This window comes from Macaca mulatta, chromosome 7 (assembly GCF_049350105.2).
Source record: "Macaca mulatta isolate MMU2019108-1 chromosome 7, T2T-MMU8v2.0, whole genome shotgun sequence".
In the NCBI taxonomy this organism is placed as follows: Eukaryota; Metazoa; Chordata; class Mammalia; order Primates; family Cercopithecidae; genus Macaca; species Macaca mulatta.
The window spans coordinates 48,015,313-48,037,082 of NC_133412.1; the positions used below are offsets into that span (position 1 = coordinate 48,015,313).

At 47.9% G+C, this 21,770-nt stretch overlaps 1 pseudogene across 1 annotated transcript in view; it reads left to right on the top strand.

Moving 5' to 3' along the window:
- LOC698792 (small ribosomal subunit protein uS2 pseudogene) overlaps window positions 1–6,793 on the top strand; it is a 300,049-nt pseudogene extending 293,256 nt beyond the window's left edge. The window contains exon 2 of the transcript XR_013395347.1: window positions 5,764–6,793. The product of XR_013395347.1 is annotated as a small ribosomal subunit protein uS2 pseudogene (transcript). The remainder of the gene's footprint in view (window positions 1–5,763) is intronic.
- Window positions 6,794–21,770: the final 14,977 nt, after the last annotated feature.

Here is a 21,770-nt window from a genome sequence, read left to right on the forward strand (position 1 = left end):
ATCTGCTCTTCCTTGGAGAACACACCTCCCACAGGCCAGGTGGTCAGGGTGAGGTTATCAGTCACAGTCCCCTTCCCACCAAGGCTCAGGCGGATGATAGCCTCCACCGGCCATCAGAGAGGTGGCGGCTATGTGAATGTAGTGATTGGTTCTGGGCGGCTGTGTGAGCCAAGTAGGACTGCTCAGGTTTCCTCTAAAAACCAACATGCTGGGGGAAAAAGAGATGCTGGGAGAGACAGGAAACTTCTTCCTTTTGACTTTCAAGCCATAAGGAATCAGTCTTCAGGCTACCAGGGCCCATACTCCTTACCTCACATGGAGAAGGACACTGACTCACAAAGGGAAGCCAAGAAAAGAGATGGCTAGAGACAGACAAAGTCCCAATGGCATAATTTGTTCCCTGGATCCATCTGTGCCTCAGGTTAACCTTAGACTCCTCAGTTACATGAATCACTAGTTTCCATATTTTTCTTCTCAACCTAGTTTGAGTTGAGGTTTTTATTGTTACCACCAAAGACAGCCTTACTCATATAGAGCTATCAGGAAAGCTTCTGGAGCAGATGTGTCTCAAGCTAAACCTTGGAAGATGAGAAGTGCAGTGGGCTGAATGTTTGCATCCCCTTGGAATTCATATGTTGGCATTCTAACTGCCCCTGTAACAGAATTAGAAAGTGGGGCTTTGGGAGGTGATTAGGTTATGAGAGTGGAGTCCTTATAAACACAATTATGGCTGAGCTCAGATGGCTCATGCCTGTACTCCCAGCACTTTGGGAGGCCAGGGCAGAAGGATCTCTTGAGTCCAGGAATTCAAGATCAGCCTGGGCAATGTAGCGAGACCCTTCTCTACAAAAATAATTAAAAATTAGCCAGATATGGTGGCTAATGTGCACCTGTAGTCCTAGCTACTTGGGATGCTGAAGCAGTAGGATCATGTGAGCCCAGGAGTTTGAGGCGACAGTGAGCTATAATCATACCACTGCACTCCAGTCTGGCTGACAGAGTGAGACCCTATCTATTAAAAAAGACACAAGAAACATGATCTCCCTCCACCACATGAAGATACAGCAAGAAAGTGGCCTTATGTAAACCAAGAAGAGGACTCTCACCAAGAACCCAACCATGCTGGCTCCCTGACCTCAGACTTTCAACCTCCAGAGCTGTGAGAAACTAAGTTGTTGCTGTTTAAGCCACCCAGCCTATGGTATTCCATTACAGAGGCCCAAAGTGATTAGGACGGAAACTTGTGTGTTCAATTTTTAGTCTGGTGACAGGGATGGACAACACAGAAAATGGAGGAGAGTGAACGCGGACATGGAAGGTGGTATGTGAGATCTATCTGGTTGAAGCATAGGAGTGTAGAGAGAAGAAGTGGAGCACAAGGCCCAGAGTGAGACTAGGCCCAAATTACAGAGATTCTGAATAGCAGAGAGAGGAAGGCCCTCCATTTTCCTAAAGGCAGTGGAGATTCATAAAAGGTGTTTGAGCAGAATATGGCAATATAGAAATAGTCTCATGCGAGGATTACTCTGACCTTGAAGCCAGAGATCTTATGCAAATTAAACTACAGCTTCCAGGTGGTCATTCTCCCTGCATTTCTTTACATTGGTGTCTATACCCACAATTAGAATGAGCATCCTGCGAAGGACCTTAAAAATCACTGGGTCCAACTCCTACTTTTACTAAAGAGAAAACTGAGGGCCAGAGAAGGGACATGACTTGTCTGAGATCACTAAGCAAGCCAATGGCAAAGCGTAGACTAGAATCCAGGTCCACATGTGCCTAGACTGTAAAAGAAATGTCAGAATCTTTTAGCAACTTTTCTCCTAGGTAAGTGGGAGGCCAAACACCTGTATTTATTTTCTATTGATGCAGAACAAATCAGCACAAACTCAGTGGCTTCAAATAGCACCCATCTACCAGCTCATGGCTCTATAGGTCAGAAGTCAGCACAGCATTGCTGTTCCCTGATCAGATAATGACACAACTGAGATCAAGGTGTGGCCAGGCTGAGTTCTCAACTGAAGGCACTAGGGAGAAATCCACTTTCAAGCTCATTCTTGTTGTTGGTAAAATTCATTTCCTTGTGGTTGTTGGACTGAGGTCTGTTTTCTCAAGGACTATTCTCAGCTTTTAGAGGCCACCCAAACTTCTTGCCACGTGGACTCCTCCATTTTCAAGCTAGAAATGGTGTATGGAATCATTCCCATACTTCAAGTTTCTAACTTTCTCTTCTGCAACCAGCTGGAGAAAACTCTGTGCTTTTAAAGGACCCATGAGATTAGGTCAGTCTCACCCAATAATTTCCTTGTTTTTAAGCCAACTGTTTAGGGACCTTAATTATATCTGCAAAATCCCTTCACAGCAGTACCAAGATTGGGGTTTGACAAAGAGGGGAAAGTGTGTGTGAACCAGGGTAATCTTGGGGATCATCTCAGAGTTCTGCCTCCCACAGCATCATACTGCCATCCCCCAGCATGGGCCACTAATTGGGGAGTCAGACAGCTTATGTCATTGAAGTGGGATGTGCATTGGGTGATATATAACCACGCAGAAGACAAGACCATCACCTCAAATAAAGAACCAGAACTCAAGGCTCAAAGCAAGGGCCCCCTGGCCCAGGGCAGCTATCTGAGCTAAGCAGCCCACAACTGTATCTGTCTGCATTGGGCATCTATGTTTGTTTAGGGGATTCTCCTCATGATTGACAGTACTATCTGTGACCCACATAAGTGTGCCGGCAAGATTCAGCATGGTCACGTGCACTTCCTTAGTAACTCCTTCATTTGCGTTCCTGGATTTGTGACATCCTACCATTAGCTGGCCCGGCTCTTCCCCACCCCTCTCCTGCAACTAACTCATGGCCCTGAAAGAATCTGCACCATCCTCCACTCTCCTGGGCCAGCCTGTGCTGGTCACTGTGCAGCCTGGAAGACCCATCAGAGTGATGATGACCCATGCCCTCTGCTGAGTGACCACACTGCAGCAGCATGGAACCCAACATCTCCCGGGTCACTGGCCTGGGTCATCTGGATTCAACCAATCCAGCCCAGCCAAGCACCCTTATGTCAGCCATGAGCCACGTGATCAGTATTCAATAAGTGTTCAGCACTTAACTTGTTTAATCAATTCCTTTACAGAGTCCCATGGGACTGACAGAAAAAAACTACCCAAATACAGAAATCCAGAGGGAAACAAAAGGAAGAACCCATTGTTACTCTAATTCCAGCCCCTGACTTCCCTCCTCCCTACAAGGAGAGCTTGCCCTTGGGAGAGGCCTGCTTCCCAATGCCCTGGGACAGTTCTGGAAGGTCGGCACCCCCAGCAGGCCCCCCTAGCAGGAGCCACTCAGTCTGGGAGAAGCAGCAACTGCCACACTGTCTTGTGCTCCAGCAGAGGGCTGACTCTGATTCTCCCAGGCTCCAGCAGGTCGGCTCAGCTCCGAGCAGTTTGTTTTTTGAAAGTCTCATAAATTTCCAAGAAACTTCTCCAGACAACTGTCACGAGGCTGCACCTGCCAAACAAACACAAACAGAGCTCTCCTCCACCAGATTAGTTACTTAATTAAGAAGAGAAAGAGACAAGGCACATAATGTGGAGATAATTACCCATCTTGCCAAGTCTCCAAGTGTAGCGTGGCACACGCGAGCAAATTGCAGCACCGCCGCTAATGCATATTCATCCAAAGTTGTAACTGCTGTGAACATTTTCCACACAGACAGCAATATGTTCAACCAACAATCTGAGCTCCTTCTCAGATTCCAGCATCTTCCCACACCCTTACCCTGCCTTCCCAGGCTCCCTCTCTGTCTTTCTGTGAAGGAATTTGCTAAACAAAGCAAATAGCAAACCAGTTACAAGTGAATGTGACCAAAATCCATTCCAGGTGACGCTGTTGGGAACAATCAATTCTGGACCCAAAAAAATGAGGTGAGGTGTTCGAGTTTTTTCCCTAACCTGTTTACTCATTCAATTTAATTTCATGTAATTTAATTACAAGGATTTATTGAGCATTTACTGTGTTAGGCCCAGCGCCAATCAGTACTAAGACACAAAGATGAGTGCAATGAGGACTCATCCCAAGAGGCTCACAATCTGTGAATAGAGGAGCTCTCCTCCATGAGATAAGGTGGGTGGGTATTATTTTAATCCTCTTTGACAAATGAAGAAACAAGGCCAAACAGTTAAGTAAACTGCCAAAACAACAGAGTAACTAAATAGGTGATTGGGCCCTGATCCTAGATTATCTGACTCCAGTTTCTATGTACAAGGCAGACAAGGGGAAATTCCACCTTGGAGACAGAGGAGAACAGAAGAAAGAACAGAGCCTGGAAAAGCACAGGAGATGTGGGCTCTGCCACCTTAGACAAATCACTGAACTGTGAAGGTTTTCAATTTTCTCATTAATAAGATGCAGATGGCGAGATCTAAGAAATAGAAGTGATGATAAGATTAAATAAAACCAGATTCTTAATACTACTACCTAGGACAGTGACTGGCACTTGGTAGATGCTTAGTAAATAGTTGTGTGCTTCCCTTGGCCAAAATAGAAGGGCACAATGGGCACAATGGGAGACCAGAGGAAGGAGAGATCTAGGATAATGGGTGAGGCTGGGGAACCTTAGGCAAGAAGTGTAATTTGAGTAGATCTTGATGTGGGAGTAAGACCAAAGCAGACAGAAATGGAAGCAAGGACATTTTAGGTGCTGACAATAGCATGAAGGAGAGACACACAGTCAGGAGAAAGCAGCAATGCTGTGGCCAGAACCTGGACTTCTGAGGGTGAAAAGGGAGATCAGGCTGGAAGAGTAGGCTGGGGTCAGGTGGTGTGCTGTCCTGATTAGAAAAACAATCCAGGACACTTGAAATATAGTTCGGAAAAGTAGAGCTAAGGTCACCCCATTAACAAGCACACAGTCAGGCCTTTAGAGAAGAAAGAACATGAGGAATCCCATACACATGGAGACAAAGGAATGGTTTGATTACTTCTAGACCATGCTCAAGTGGTGGGGAAATTGACAACGTTGTCAACTTGGTTTGAAAACACACTTGGCCATCTTTCTCAGATGGCCTACTCCTCTCTGTGTAGCCTTCCTTGCCCTGGGTCAGCCAAGAGAGCCAATGGGAGACCATGCTAAATTTCTTTAGAAAGATGAATACATTGGCTCACTCTGAAGAAACTCAGAATCGCCTTTCCCATCTAAAGCTAGGCCCTGAGGACATCCAAGGATAGTTAGGAAAAAACTACCATTACCACTGACTTTCTTGATCGAATCCTAAGCAATCAGGGCATTTCTATTTCTGCTTCATCTAGCAGGAGTAACAAATACATTCAACTAAGATGTCAACTCTAATTGATTGGATCTACCTGGAGCACAGAGTAGTGAACACCGTGAGGACACTTCTGGTTCAGAGAGAACATGCACCACTATTGTTTAGCAGTGCCTGTCAAGGGCATGGAATGGAGTGGCTACATAGCTATTTGCCATCCTTGGCAATCATTCCTTGGTCTCTGGTTACTTTAAGCCTACATCGAGTCTTGGTGTTTTTTTCCCCCCATTTCTAAAGGAGTGGAGATCAGAAAAAGAACAAAAGAACAACAGTAGCTACCCCATATGTTGAACTCTCATGGTGTTAGAATGAAGGGAAAGTAGCTTTGTTCTCAAATTGCCCTTTCATGGCTAAGAATGAGCATCAGCCTATTGTATTGGCTCTCAGCTTCCACAGTGCATCAGAATAGCCCAGCTTTCCGCGCTACCTACAGAGGGGTCCATACGGCGTTGTTCTGGATTCCCGTCGTAACTTAAAGGGAAACTTTCACAATGTCCGGAGCCCTTGATGTCCTGCAAATGAAGGAGGAGGATGTCCTTAAGTTCCTTGCAGCAGGAACCCACTTAGATGGCACCAATCTTGACTTCCAGATGGAGCAGTACATCTATAAAAGGAAAAGTGATGGCATCTACATCATAAATCTGAAGAGGACCTGGGAGAAGCTTCTGCTGGCGGCTCGTGCCATTGTTGCCATTGAAAACCCTGCTGATGTCAGTGTTATATCCTCCAGGAATACTGGCCAGAGGGCCGTGCTGAAGTTTGCTGCTGCCACTGAAGCCACTCCAATTGCTGGCCGCTTCACTCCTGGAACCTTCACTAACCAGATCCAGGCAGCCTTCCGGGAGCCACGGCTTCTTGTGGTTACTGACCCCAGGGCTGACCACCAGCCTCTCACGGAGGCATCTTATGTTAACCTACCTACCATTGCTCTGTGTAACACAGATTCTCCTCTGCGCTATGTGGACATTGCCATCCCATGCAACAACAAGGGAGCTCACTCAGTGGGTTTGATGTGGTGGATGCCAGCTCGGGAAGTTCTGCGCATGCGTGGCACCATTTCCCGTGAACACCCATGGGAGGTCATGCCTGATCCGTACTTCTACAGAGATCCTGAAGAGATTGAAAAAGAAGAGCAGGCTGCTGCTGAAAAGGCAGTGACCAAGGAGGAATTTCAGGGTGAATTGACTTCTCCAGCTCCTGAGTTCACTGCTACTCAGCCTGAGGTTGCAGACTGGTCTGAAGGTGTGCAGGTGCCCTCTGTGCCTATTCAGCAGTTCCCTACTGAAGACTGGAGTGCTCAGCCTGCCACGGAAGACTGGTCTGCAGCTCCCACTGCTCAGGCCACTGAATGGGTAGGAGCAACCACTGAATGGTCTTAAGCTGTTCTTGCACGGGCTCTTAAGCAACATGGAAAAATGGTTGATAGAAAATAAACATCAGTTTCTAAAAAAAAAAAAAAAAAGAATAGCCCAGGGAGCTTTTGACTTGGTTAACCCACAGATAACTGGTTTCAGTTGATCTGTGGCAAGGATAGGCATCGGTATTATTTTGGCATGCGTTTTGGTTTTCTGTTTGTTTGTTTGTTTGTTTTAGACAGAGTTTCGCTCTTGTCACCCAGGCTGGAATGTAATGGCGCAATCTTGGCTCACTGCAACCTCTGCCTCCCAGGTTCAAGCGATTCTCCTGCCTCAGCTTCCCAAGTAGTGGAATTACAGGCACCTGCCACCATGCCCGGTTAATTTTTGTATTTTTAGTAGGGACAGGGTCTCACCATGTTGACCTCGAACTCCTGGTCTCGAACTCCTGACCTCAGGTAATCTGCCCACCTTGGCCACCCAAAGTGCTGGGATTACAGGCGTGAGCCACTGCGCCCAGCCTCATCAGTGTTTTTTAAAACTTTCTAGGTGGCTCTGATGCGCAGCCAAGGTTGAGGGTCTTTGTGCCTACTGTAAGCTCAACTGACGAAGCAACATCCAACATCCAGTTCATGACTTAGGTCCCACCATGAGGTTCCTGTTCCTCATTTGAAGGAAAGGCCATCAGAAGGTTCTAGCCTTTGCCCTGTGTGTGCATAAAGCTCAGCTGATGATAGATATAAGGTGATGGGAACTGTGAGAGGGAGAGTGTATTCTGCTGGTATGGTCAGGGAAGGCCCCACAGAGTCAGGCCTGAGCTGGGCCTTAGGAAGATGGGCAGAATTTGGACAGACCGACTGACTTGCAGGGAAGGCAGGGGATCATGAGACGTGGGCAGAGACTGGAGGCTGGTGGGAACAGAGGCCCTAGACAGGAGTGGTGAGAGAGAACATGAGGGACCAAACCCACGTGGCCACAGAGAACTTTCTGAGAAACGAGGTCATGAACCTGGGGCCAGCTCCTGCTAGGGGTGAGCTCTCCCTAGACTTACCTGCCTGCCAAGTCCTCCTTCTGGGGGCCCCACATCTAGCTAGCTTCTAGCCCCAGGTACCCAATTGTCCTTCTGATCACACTCTCTCTATAAATTTCATTCCAAAAATAAACTCCAAAAATAAAGTGAGACTTGACCTGACCTGCCCTTAAGAGTTCACTAAGGCCTCCCTCCCTCCCGACAGAACACAGGGCTTCCTTAGGCAGTGTCTCCCCTGCCTGAGCCCCAGGGCCCCTCCCTGTCAGTGTGTGTGCCTGAGACTGTCAAGAGCCTGTTGTTTCAACTTGAGACCTGTCCACATTGTTTCTCTTGTCCACCCCTGTCTTCCGCCTGTTCACAGGGACTTCTATATTAGTCATCTGTTGTCAGAGAAATGCTCGGCTTCCCCCAAGGTGTAAATCCTGAGGGATTCAAATGGGGAAGAGGGGGAAACGATTTACTAGGCTGGCTTGGTCCATATATTCTCCAACACGTGGATGGCAAATGCTGGAGTGGGATCTCGCAAGGTGGGGTCCTCCTACTCCTAGCATTCGCATTACCAGAAAGGCTTGTTAAATGCAGACTCCTGGACCCCTACTCTGACTTCCTTAATAGAGGGTGGGCCTTAGGATAACCTGCTGATAACCTGGTAAAACGGGCATCTGGAGGTCAGGAAAAAAAATCATCTCAGGCATTGTTGGTATACAGAATATGGTTCTAGAGGGCTGTGGCATTTTCTCTGACTTGACCATGTCTGAGTGTTTTTAACAGTGTGTCTTCCTCACTTGCCATCCATAGGGATGTGTGTGTGTATGACACAGAGCTAGAGAAGCAGAGACACAAAGAGTAAATAAATACAGAAACCCAGACTTGTGCTTTGGAATGTTTTCTCTGGGCCCCAGTAAGCTACCTCCTATTCCCTTGCAAATCACTTGGAGCTCTCATGGTGAAAAGGGTGTTTCAAAGTTGTTAAAGACAAATCGGTATTTAATTAAATCTCCATTCCTGATAGAAAGAATAGTAGCAGTCAGAATCATTTTGTGCCAAGATCAAACACTCACAGCTCTGCCTGTTCCCCGGGGAACCACAGAACCATTCCCCACTGTTAAGTGGACCAAAGACTGTCTCTCTTTCTGCTTAGGTATCTGTTAATCATTGACACTCAGTTAGCCCTGTAACATATTAGAAAGTGCTTTGTAGAAAGTGCTTAGAAAGTCCTATTCAAATATGAGGGATAATTATTACACGGACCTGTTCTCTCCACTGAGAGCGTCTACTCCAGGTCGTGTGCTCTGCCACACATCACTTTGTGTAATTACTGGTGGAGGTCCTGGATTCTCATCCCTGTTTTACAGAACCAAGGAGACAGAGGTGTAAATGACTTGCCCAGGGTCACACAGACAGTGAGAGGCGGGGTTCTGTGTGCTTCTAGAGAAACCCTCTTTCTACTTTGCATTCTTCAGTGCCGCGTTTTCTTTCTTTCACCGAAGCCAGGATTCTCTCCACTGGTTAGTGACATCCCGCCTGACCTTCATTGTGTCCAAAGAGGCAGTGACATTTTCAAAGCAACTCATTTTAATTTCTTCTGATTAAAAATGCCTGCTGGCATATATGCTATGGAGACCATTAGGAGGTAAAAAGCAATGGCGTGAAAAGCAGCAAACCAATCACAGATGGCTGTCAGGTCACTCGACCTGGGGACATAGGTACGCATGCCCCATGTTACAGGGATTGTGAGCCTGCCTCCTTCCGTGTGTTAGCTGGATGTCCACTGTACGAGGGTCCTCTGGGGCAGGAGGAAGAGATGGAAGACACAGCCTGCCACCCAGGAACTTGTATTTGAATAGCTTCCATTTGTGCAGAATGTGCACTCAGCCCTTAGGCCTTCTTTTACAAGGTGGTTAGTGAAGAAGGCTTACGGGTTTAAAAGGGGAGCATTATTGGGAAGGGGGTGGTGGCATCTTAGTGATAATGCTGGTGGTGTAGAAGAGCAAAGCTGGATGGTCCTGGAGGCTCATGCCCGAGATGGCACCCAGCAGGTAGATTTGGCTCCAGGATCAACAGGCAGACTCCAGGCTCTGCACATTGGAGCCAACCACTTTGCAATAAGACCTCTTCATCACCAGGAAGCCCCCAGGTGGGGCCCAGGAATCTGCATTTAACAAGCCTCTCCAAGAATGCCAATGCTAGGGGTAGGAGGACCTCACCTTGTGAGACCCCACTCCAGCCTTTGTCATCCAGGTATTGGCGAAGTACTAGTGATCTACAATGACTATGCCACCTCTGTAGGCTCCGTAGTCAGGGCTTATTGACTAGATGTTCCCTGGCCCCTTTCCCATAAGGAGGTAAAGCATCACAAAGGCGGGAGTCTTTCAAGGGCACATCCAGTGTGGTGAGCATGGCCTAAATAGGCACTCTGAGAGATCATTCAAGCTCCAGGGTTGGGTGTGCTCCGCTATGTCTCTGCTTAGAGGTTGTACTCTGGGACACCTTACTGTATACATAAGCATGCTTCCTTTGCAGGGCAAACATGATGGTAATTGTATTTTTGTAAAGTGGAGTGAGCAAACAATATGCAAAAATCATGAGACTCTGTCTTTGCCTGGGGGCTGGTTCCAATGGCTGGGTTGACTATATGGGAAAAGCTTTAGAAAAGGTTTCCTGGTTGGGCCCAGCCAACTGCCAGGGACACAGCAGGGGAGCGAAAGGCCTTGTTTCTCTCATGGGAGTCCTAAAGGGCACCTGGAAACATTGGGACACTGTGGTGACACTTCTGACCGGGAGAACACCCTGGCCTTGCTGAGGGCTCTGGATGGATGAGGAGGAAATCCGGGTCCAGCCATGGTGATGGGCGGTTCCCTTCTCCATATGTCAGAAACAGACCCTGATCCCCTGCTCAAACAGAGCTGTGTCTGGGACTTGTGCCTGGTTCTTTAATTGGCAGCATCTCTGTTAGTCCTCACAATGACACAGTGAGGTCAGTGTTTTGAACACTGTTTGATCAAAACATTGGCAGTATTATTATTCTTATGAGTTATTATTATTGTGTATTTGGGGGGTTTTGAATGACTTGCCCTAAGTCACATAGCTGGTAACAGCAAAGTTAGATTTGAACTCAGTCAGCTCTGACTAATCCCAGAGCTCTTCTACTGGAACACCTCAGGGCAGCGGGTCTCAAGATGTGGTCCCTCAACCAGCAGTATCAGCATCACTGGAAATGCAAGTTCTTGAGCCCCTCCCCAGACCTCCTGAATTAGGCACATTGGGGTGGGTCCAGCAACCCACATGCCTCCAGGGGATTGATGCTGTTCAAGCGTGAGGATCCCTGGTATAGGGAGGTTCAACAGGATACTCACACACCTCCCAACCACCCCTACTCCCACCCCCAGATAAAATTTCAGAACTTTGGCCGCCTGTGGTGGCTCACGCCTGTAATCCCAGCACTTTGGGAGGCCGAGTTGGGCAGATCACAAGGTCAGGAGATCGAGACCATCCTGGCTAACATGATGAAACCCCATCTCTACTAAAAATACAAAAATTAGGCAGGTGTGGTGGTGGGCACCTGTAGTCCCAGCTACTTGGGAGGCTGAGGCAGGAGAATGGTGGGAATCCGAGAGGCGGAGCTTGTGGTGAGCGGAGATGGTGCCACTGCACTCCAGCCTGGGTGACAGAGCAAGACTCCATCTCAAAAAAAAAAAAAAAAAAAAGAAAGAAAGAAAGAAAAATTCAGAATTTTTTAAAGCCTTGCAGGTGTTTTCTTCCAGTCTACCTTGAAAAAGTGGTTAATCTTTCCTTTTCTGGGCCTCACCATCGCAGCTTGGACCCCGTCACCCCTTCCTCATGATGAGGAAATATCGTGCAAAGAAATATCAGGCAAAGCAAGTCTATGAGAGCTGAGCGGGTCAGGCACAAGGCAGCAATTAGAATCAGGGAGGAAGCTGGCAGCAACAGGAGGACAGTTATTTTGAGTGCATTTTTTAAAAACAACAACAACATAAGGTGAGTCATATCTTTATAAATTCATAAAATTTCCCTCCCACCCGCCTTGGTTCCCAGTCCCAGGAAGGGCCACTGGATGATGTGAAGACTGTGAGCTGCGTCCACTGCATTTCTCCAGCCCATGCAACCTGGTATCACGAGGAAGCGGGGATGGGGTCCAAGCTGCCACAGTGAGACCCAGGAAAGGAAAGATGAACCTCTTTTCCAAGGTCGGTTGGGAGAAAACACCTGCGAGGCCTGACATGCTTGTCAATGGAGGGAGTATGTGACTCCCCTGGCCAGGACTAGAGGGTGACAGGCAAGTGCCTGGAGCACATTTAAGGAGACCCTTGCCTGGCCCTGCAAGTGAACACTTTCTAAAAGTTTGCACCCTAGCCCCCAACCTACATGAAGGTCAGCCCTAACTTTACATTAAAATTTTTGTTTCCCCCGAAGAAGTTACCTGAGTCAGAGCCATTGTTTCCTTCCATGATTTGAAGGAGACACCTGCACAATAACCAGGTGACAGCCCAGAAACCTCTGCTAACACCTCCTTGCCAGTGGTCCCGCCGTGGGGAGCGAGTCTCCCTCCCCTCACCAAGGCAGGATTCATGCTGCTGGTACAGTGCCCGGGGGACTCCCGCCCGGCCCGCCCAGCTGCCAGGAGGCGGTACCCGCCCGCGCCAGCTGCCAGGCTGGCCTCTCCGTGCTCCAGAGCCGCACAGCTCTGAACGGCGGCAGCAGGTGGGAGCCCCACCGGGGAAGGCAATGAAACGCACAGCCGTAAACGAGTTTATTATTGTTGTTAACTGGGGAAATAAATGTCTCAAGCACTAATAAAACATTGTGTTTTCTGCTTTTATGTCTTGAAGCCCCGGTTTCTCCCAGCACCTTGTCTGCTGGAGCCGGGTTGGCCCTAGGTGTGTAGGGCAGGGTCTGGTAACTGGATTCCCTGGCGACCCCTTCTCCCATCAGCCCTGGCTCAGGCCCTTCTGGCTCCCTTCAAAGGTGTCAGGAGAGAATGGCACAGCAGGGGATCCTTGAAGGGAGACTTTTTTTGTATGGGGGAAATAGACACAGACCTCCAGATGCATACATAGAAGTGCCATCTTCTCCCTTCTGTTCTTGCTCGTGTGGGTGAGGGTCCTATTTTTATCTTGCAAGCACCTGACAGAGAATCTTGATGACAGACGAGGTGCTGCTCTCTCTGGGCCTCAAGCTCAGCATCTATAAAATGAGGGACCAGGTGGAGATTACATAGGCCCTTGAGGCATTGAAGTTTTATGAGTCCATGAGTGGATTCTAAGATGCTGAGGACAGGTTCCCCTCGGCCAGGTGTACCTTGGGCAAATGCAGGTGAGGACAAATTCTTCAGGAATTTTGGGCTCTTTATTGGCCATAGGTTGTGTTGTTGTCAGGCCAATGCTAGATGCTGTATCAGATAAACTTGAAATCATCAAGAGCTTAACATAAAGTAAGTTTATGTCTTGCTCCCTGAGGATGTTTCTGGTTGATGGGCCGCTCTCCTCCACAGAGTGATTCTGGGATCCAGGCTCCACTGGTCTTGTGGATCTGCCCTCCTCTAAGGCTTCCCAGTCCTCTGTATCCACTGGCAGATAAGGGAGGAAGACCAACCAAAGGTACAGAGGCTTCTGAGAATCCTGACTGGCTCACCCCATTGGTGGGAATTGGAGACACGACCTGTGATGTCGAAGGGGAGCCTGGGAGATGTAGCCCATGATTGAGCAGTAGCCTCACATATGGGCTGAGGGAGGTGTAAATTTCTGGTGGACAGCTGGTCCTCTTTGCTGTGGGCTGTAGCCACCACCTCCACATGTCCTGGCATCTGCCCCATGAGAGGGCACCATTGTCACCTGCCAGGGAAGAACCATGGTGACTCCACAAAGATGCCCTTTGCTGCCTCAGTTTCTCCAACTGGAAAATGGAGTGACTAAGAGTACCTACTCCCTCAGGCTGATAAACAGTTTAAATCGGATGGTGCGTGTTAGCACCCCCCACACGTGGTACCTGCACAGTGAAAGTTAATTAAGGAAGGTGGGGAGGGCTGGGGCAGGGGAGTCTGCCTTAGAGCCAGTGAAGCCAGGGAAGAGGCAGTTAACGTGAACGTGGAAGGGAGGCAGTCTGACCTCTGTCCTAGCAGACATCTTTAAATCCCAGCCTGTGGTTCTCATATCTGAGCCCGGCCATAGCCCAGTAAGGTAGACCTGTGTGTGTATGTGTGCTTGGTTTCAAATCACACAAGCAAAAACAAACTGATACCAAACACCTTCCCTCAGACAGTGAATATGTACACACAATCACACAGAGAGAAGAGAGAAACAAATAAATAGACTTTTTTTTCCAGAAAAAAATGATGCAGTTTTAGCCATAGATGCTTATGTACTATATTTAGTGTAGGTTTGGCACAATCATATACTGCCTTACATTATTTGAGGGTTTAAGCAAGTATTTCAATTCCAAAAATAATTACCCTGCTAAGAGTTTTGAGAGAGACAAAAATAAGAGATGTGTTGTCCAGCTCCCAAAGAGCCGACAGCGTGGATGGAGACGGCAACCTATGCGGGCCATTTAAATAAAAGCCCTGTCCCTGGAATCAATGCTGGCACCACAGCTGGGACAGCTCCAGGGGAGAGCAAGGGATTCTGCCATGATCCAGCAAAGCACTGATTCTTTTACCAGGTGACAAAGTCACCTTCCTGGATGGCCCCTTTCCTTGATGATGGGCTTGGGATGAGGAGGTGATGGCACCATGAAATGAGCCTGGCTCAGTGTCGTGCGAGCTGGCTTTCTGATCCTCTCTGGGTCATTTGAGAACTGCATGACCTCAACAGTTGTGAGAATCAGAGTCAATCTGTGTAAAGAGTACATTCAAGGGCCTGACACCTGGTCGACCTTCCACAAGCTGCAGGAAGTTCCCACTTGATGCGAAGGGAATGGAATGTTCTGTTAAGCTCTTGAGAATTGCCTACATATTCTAGAGACTGCTGGGCACACAGTAAAGGCTTAATGTATGGTTGAATTGGATCAGTGATGCTGCAGGCCAGTTCTCTCCCTCCCTCCCTCATCCTTCCCTCTTCTCTCCCTCCTCCTTCACCTTTTCATCCCGCTCCCAGCATCCAGGCAGTTAAGACACCCCACATATGGAGAACATCCTTTGCTCTACTGAATTCTCCTGCACTAACCTGAAGGCACCAACCCAGTGGGAGCCAGAATGGGATGTGTCTCCTCCTAATAGGGTGGGAAGCATACAATTTTAGGATTCGCATGGACCTGGATTCCAATCTCAACTCTACCACTTACTCATCATAGCTTTGGACGAGTTATGTAACCTCTCTAAGCCTCAGGCTCACCGTGAGCAAAGTGGGGGAAATACCTATCAGGAGAACGAAGGGACTACAGATGGAAGCACCATGTAGTGATTTTGCAGATATTAAATAACTGTCAGTCCCCTTTTCTCACGTGTAGTTTTTCCTGGGATCTGGGCAGCTCTGCAGCCCCACTTCTGTGCTCCACTCGATTCTCCACCATTGGAACTTCATATCTTTGGTCTTTGATCCCTGTGAAAATACAATGTCCGTTAGGAGAAAACCTGGCAGGCTGTGCATGGTGAAGAGTGCAGAGTAAGGAAGACTGGGGGACATCAAAAGCAAACTCATAACTACTTTCAGCCTGGATGGCAAGTAGATTCACCCTGACTTCTCATGTCAATCAATTGGTGGAGGCTACTGGAGGTGTTGTATTGAGGATATTGTGTTGAGGAAGATTCCACGGTCACATCCAGCTTGGGGAGAAGGCATGTGTGATCAACAGGTGGTATGTGTGAACAGGGCAGGGAAGTCCTTGGCTCTTGTAGGGTGTGGGGGCAGAAGGCTGAAGTGCCGCAGCCTGGTTGCTTTGGTTCTTGCCCTCCTGTGCTGAGGTTCCCTGTGCTCAGCACTCACTGGCTTGTCCCTCCCACCCTGATCATTCCTCCAGGAGGCCCTCCTGATTGCTCTTCCTAAGCATGTCCTGGCCTGTGCTTTGCTTTCTCCAGGCTGGTCCAGCCGCCTGGCTACTGGGCATTGATATTCCTTCACTGTAAGCCCAGCTGCTTCCAGCCAGAGCTGGCTCTTGCCACCAGAGGGAAATGGTTTTGAGCATGCAGCGCCATGCCCCAGCATCCTTCTCCCTGAGCCTCATTACGATATTGTCGATATTCCCCGCGAAAGGGCATCTCTCTCGACGCCTTTGCTTTTTTATTAATGTGTGTGAAGGCAAGTCAAGCCTGATTATCATGAAGACAATTGCTGCAATCCCTCCTGGAGAAGGCTCATCCAGACTGTGTAGGCGGTTTAATTTCAGAGACCCATTAATTGGCAAAATTGCTTAAGCAGCTGCTCTCGGTGTCATTTCAGGACCACTTTGTGAGAAGCAGAGAGGAGGGGAGAGGGAGGGGAGGAAGCAGGCTTCCCGGTGGGCCAGCCTGCCCAGCCCCGCGCAGTCCCTCTCTCCCTGGCACACAGACACCAATGTTGAGGGAAGATATGTTATGGCTTGGGCTTGCTACTGCCTGTGCCCCGGTCCTAGGCAAAGTCACTCGGCCCTCAGACGCGCATGCACACACCACCCTTCTCTCCACTGCCTCTTCTTTCTCCAACCATGTTCAGCCAGTAGCAAATTCCCATTCACTTTCAACACCCGGTTCAGAGTGCCAGCTCCTCCAGGAAGCCTCTTGGGATTTGATCTGTCCAGGACAATTTCTTTTTCTAGCTCCCTAGTCACTCCAGAAAGCTCCTCCTTCTAGTCACTGACACCACTCCACCACAAGTAACTCCTTTGACTGTTGGCACCATAGATTAGTTTTGACTGGAATCACAGTAATCTTTCCCATAAGGCTTCTTTTGCTCAACCTTTTCTGTGAGACTCATCCATGTTGTGTGTGGCTTTTGGAACAAATGGGCTTTTAATAAATGCCTCCTGTGAACCCAATTCTAGCAACACCCAGTTTACCCTTCCTTCCTGCTAACAGAATCCCAATTTATAGGAGGTAGTAAAATGTGCAGCTAAAGGACTACATTTCCCAAGCTTCCCTGCTGCCAAGGGTAGCCAATGAGATGTCCATGGAACCCTCTCAGCAGGGCTCCTGGAAAACTCTGCAGGGGATTGAGTGGGCTGGGAGGCCTCTCTGCCTCCTCCTTTTTATGCCTGGTATATGAGTGTGATTGGAGCTCCAATAGCCATCTCAGGTCATGAAAAGACTTGAGAATAGGGCCATGCGATAATGTGGGACAGAAAACTAACAGAGCCTGGACCCCAATGGCATCCTGGAGCCTCCACATGAGTCCTGGACTGCCTTCCTCCAGGCTTGCTTAAGCCACTGTTACTTATATTGTTGGTTATAGGCAGGAGAACTTAATCCTAACAGTTAACCAATTTGGTGCATAAAACCTTCCCATGCCATGCAGAATAAAATCCAAATTCTTTGCTGCGGCTCATATAGTCCTGTGTGATTTGGTTCCTGGCTTCTTTTCTGATTCTTCTCCTTCCATTCCCCCACTTGCTATCCACTCACATGGACCTTCTTTCATCTCCTTAAATAGCTCCTTAAATACTCCTTAAATAGCTCCTTTTTTCCCCAGGGTCTTTGCACAAGCTATCTTTCCGGTAGGAGCACTCTTTCCTCTACAACATGCCTGCTTTCTCCTCCTCTTTCAATTTCACCTTAAGTGCTGTCTCTTTAAAGAGGCTTTCCCTGAGCACCTGATCTAAACTAGACGTCCCTGGCACTTTTCATCTTGGCACTTATCTCACTTGGTAAGTGGCTTATTTGTTCAAAGCCTGTTTACTTCCACTAAATCCTCTGTACTATGAGGGCAAAGATTGCAATTCTGTTTTGTTAACTTTAAGGTCCCCTGAGTCTACCATAGTACCTGACACATGGAAAGTGCTCCATAAACATTTCTGAATGAGTGAATAAATGAATGAATTTGAGAGAAATACAAAGGAGACTATAGCTCCCAGCTCTACAATAAAGGAGACTACAGATCTCAGCTCTATAATAAAATAAAAGCAATAATGCATATAAGATACCAAGATGAACAAAACAAACAGAACTTAGAAACCAAGGCCAGATTGGTGGGTGGATATCAAGGACTTATACAAACATGAAATGTCCTGAGACTCCAGAAAAAGGGAGGGGAAAGTCATCAGGGAAAGCTTTGAAGGATGGGGACAATTGTACTAAATAAAAGAGTGAAAAGCAATCAGCGTACAGAAGAAAGTCTATTAACTACAATTGAGTTCATCTGTGAGTAACAGAAGTGCCAAAATAACAATGGCTTAAAGAAGACACAAGTTTGTTTTACTCTCATATAAAAGAAATTAAGTTGCTAGGGACCTAGGTTATTTCTGTCTTGCTTCTCCACCATCTTTAGTGCATTGCCTCATGGTTTAATATGGTTGCTTATGCTCCAGCCACTACCTTCAGAATCCACACACCAAGAAGAAAGAAGGTAACAAAGAACTTATGCTAAGTTTTTTTAACATTTCATTGGACAGAACCTATTATATAGTCTCTTCTAGTTTGAGAGGAGGCTGGGAAATATAGTCATGATTCTGAGCCCAGATAAATGTCAAGGCTTTATTATTAAGGAAGCAGGGCAGAGTGGATACTGGGGTAAGCCACTGTAGTATCTACCCTAGGACAGGGAACTAATTCCATTTGTGGAGGTGTGGCAGATTGCAAAGAAGGCCACAATGCCACTATTCACAATATCAAAGACTTGGAACCAACCCAAATGTCCATCAATGATAGACTGGATTAAGAAAATGTGGCACATATACAACATGGAATACTATGCAGCCATAAAAAAGGATGAGTTCATGTCCTTTGTAGGGACATGGATGAAGCTGGAAACCATCATTCTGAGCAAACTATCACAAGGACAGAACACCAAACACCGCATGTTCTCACTCATAGGTGGGAATTGAACAATGATAACACTTGGACACAGGGTGGGGAACATCACACACCGGGGCCTGTTGTGGGGTTGCAGGAGGGGGGAGGGATAGCATTAGGATATATACCTAATGTAAATGATAAGTTAATGGGTGCAGCACACCAACATGGCACATGTATACATATGTAACAAACCTGCACACATACCCTAGAACTTAAAGTATAGTAAAAAAAAAAAAAAAAGAAAAGAAAAGAAAAGAAGAAAAAAAAGAAGGCCACAGTGCATTGTTGTTCCTCTCCCAAAAGTAGAGTATATTTCCCCACCCCTTTATCTGGGCTGGCCTGTGACTTGCTTTGACTAATAGCATGTAGCAAAAGTGATAGAGAGGCTAGGCCTCAAGGGGCCTTGCAGCTTCCACTCTTGCTGCTTGTTGAACACTGTTGCCATATACACAGGCCTGAGCAAGCCGGCTGGAGGGTGAGGAAGCACAGGAAGAAAGATCAAGGCACTCCAGTTGATAGCTAGACAACCACCAGGTATGTGAGCAAGGCTATCTAGGACCAGCCAGCCCCCAGCCAACCTGCCAAAAGGTGCAAATGAGCAGAACTAACCATCAGACTTGTGAGCTGAATCTACTGCTGTTTAAGTCACTGAGTTTGGGTATGGGTTCTCACCCAGCAATAGATAACTGGTAAGGCTACAGGTGAGGACACATTGGAAGTGTCTGGGGTTGTGAGTGGAGAGGAAAATCCTTAGGAGGCTGATGTCAAGATTGTTTCTCCCAAGTAACCCCACTGATGTTTGTTTAATGCACTGATTCCAAAATGAGAGTGTCTTCCTGAGAGTCAAAATTCTTCCAGTTAAAAAAGCCCTGTAAGAGGGATTCAGGAGTCTCAGGCTCCAAAACTCAACAGTCCACAGCTATGGTGGGACCTGAAGCAAGTTCCAGCCCCTCTCCAGTCCTCATGGCCAACCATGGTGTGGACTTCGGAGGTTACGCAGTAAGACCAAGTCAACTGACATGGAAGCAAAGAAGACCAAGCTGGGACTCAGAGAGATGAGACATGGCAATGCAGCGCTGGAAATCCAACAGTGATCCCTGAGCAGTCAAAGGAACATTTGCTGGAGACAGAAGGAAGAAAGAGGGCTCAATGCAGCCTCCAGCACTGCCTTCCTCTGGGGGTCTTTTGTGCTCCTTAAAGGTGATATTTGTCACCTCCCCTTATCTTTTCCTAGCAGAATCACAGAGACCCAAAACAAAAAGTGACTTTGTTCTGCCTAAGGCCACTCAGCGAAGAGATGACAAAGCTCACCTTCATTGTATCTCTGGATTTTGCTCTACTGCATTCCCTACCATTCTAATTGTCTTGCCCCCAGGAGCCAGAGTGATGGTTGGTATAGGACCCCTGTGGCCCCAGAGCTCCAGGATGTCTGTGATGTACCAGGTCACCCCTCCATCCAGTTGGGATTGGGCCCTGGATCTCCATAGCTCCTCCACATCAAAGGGGCAGACAGCCAGTCCTCAGTGAAGGGACACCCCACTTCACTGAGGAATGACTGCATCACTGCATGCTCCCATGGCCACACAGCTTTCCTCCCAAAGTGGGAGGCGATCTGTCCCCGTCTCCCCAAATCCAGCTCTGGGCATGAGACATCAGACCAAGAGGGCATAGCCCTGCTTTCCCATCCCCAGGAGGGGAGTGGGCACATCTGCTGCTCCTCTGCCCAGTAGCCTGCTGAACTCAACTCCTGGGGGCTACACTCCCTACCCTAACTACCACTTAGTGGGGCTCATCTGCTTTCCTGGCTTCTGCCCATATCCCTGGTCAAAACACCTGGCCAAGCCGAACCTTGTGATCAGCAGTGCCCCTGAGAGTGAAGGAGCAAATGGTCAGTGCTCAAATTCCAGCTCTGTTACTTGCTAGCTGTGTGATCCTGGGCACTTTAGTTAACCTCTCTGAGCCTCATATGTAAAACCATCATGATACTACCCCACTCACAAGGTAGTCGGAGAGATTCAAAATTAACCTTCTAACAAGAAAATGTATCATCGCCGATCATTCTGGAAAGTAGGGGGTACCTGTGCCCAATAATGCGTGTTAGCGTCAGCATCCGCACTGTCTGGTCGTCACTCTCTACCCCCAGGCTATCCCTGGGAACTACATTTCCCAGGATCCCTTGCCTGCTGGCTTCCTGTTAGGTTCAGCCAACAGGAGACACTGGTGGGAGATTAGAAGGCAGGAAGGAGAGAGAAGGCATTTGTCTGCTCCCGGCAGAGACCCTTTGTCACCATTGCAGGCTCCCCAGTGGGGAGGAGGAGGGAGCTCCCAGCAGCTGGGGCTTGTAGGCCCCATTGCCCAGAACAGGAGCAGCTTCCTCCTGGTCTAGGGGTAAGAACCCTCTTCTTCCTTTTGCCCCTCTGACTCTTTTAGCCCCCTTGTAACCAATTCTCCTCATTAAATCTGCTTGAAACATCTAGAGCAGCTCTTGTCTTCCTGTCTGGGCATAGATAGATGCCATGGACAACGGATGCCCATGTCTGGAGGATTTCTCACTTACCCTGTGCATCCTCCACTGAACCGTAGCTCAGGCCCTCCAAAGTGCCAGAGCCACCTAGGCACCCCCACACGACCGACACTCAGAGCAGACCCAAACTCAAGCCTCAGTTTACCTTATTTCTGGGATCAATGACTCAAGACCTTGGCCCTCCTCTCCACAAGAGGACCCAGCCTTTCTGTTCTAATTAGTCAGGTACCACACAACAACATCTCAGTCAACCATGGACCACATATACAATAGTGGTACCGTAAGACTATAATGCCAAATTGTTACTGTACCTTTTTCATGTTTAGCTATGTTTAGATACACAAACGCACAATGTGTTCCAGTTTTCTGTGGTATTTGGTAGAACAACATGCTGTACAGGTTTGTAGACTAGGAGTAATAAGCTATACCATCAGCCTAGGTGTGTAGTAGGCTACACCACTTAGGTTAGAGTAAGTACACTCTATGATGGTCACACAATGATGAAATTGATGCATTTCTCAGAATATATCCTTGTTGTTAAGTGACACGTGACTGCACTTTCTCCCACCAGCCCCAGCCTTGGCCCCGGCAATC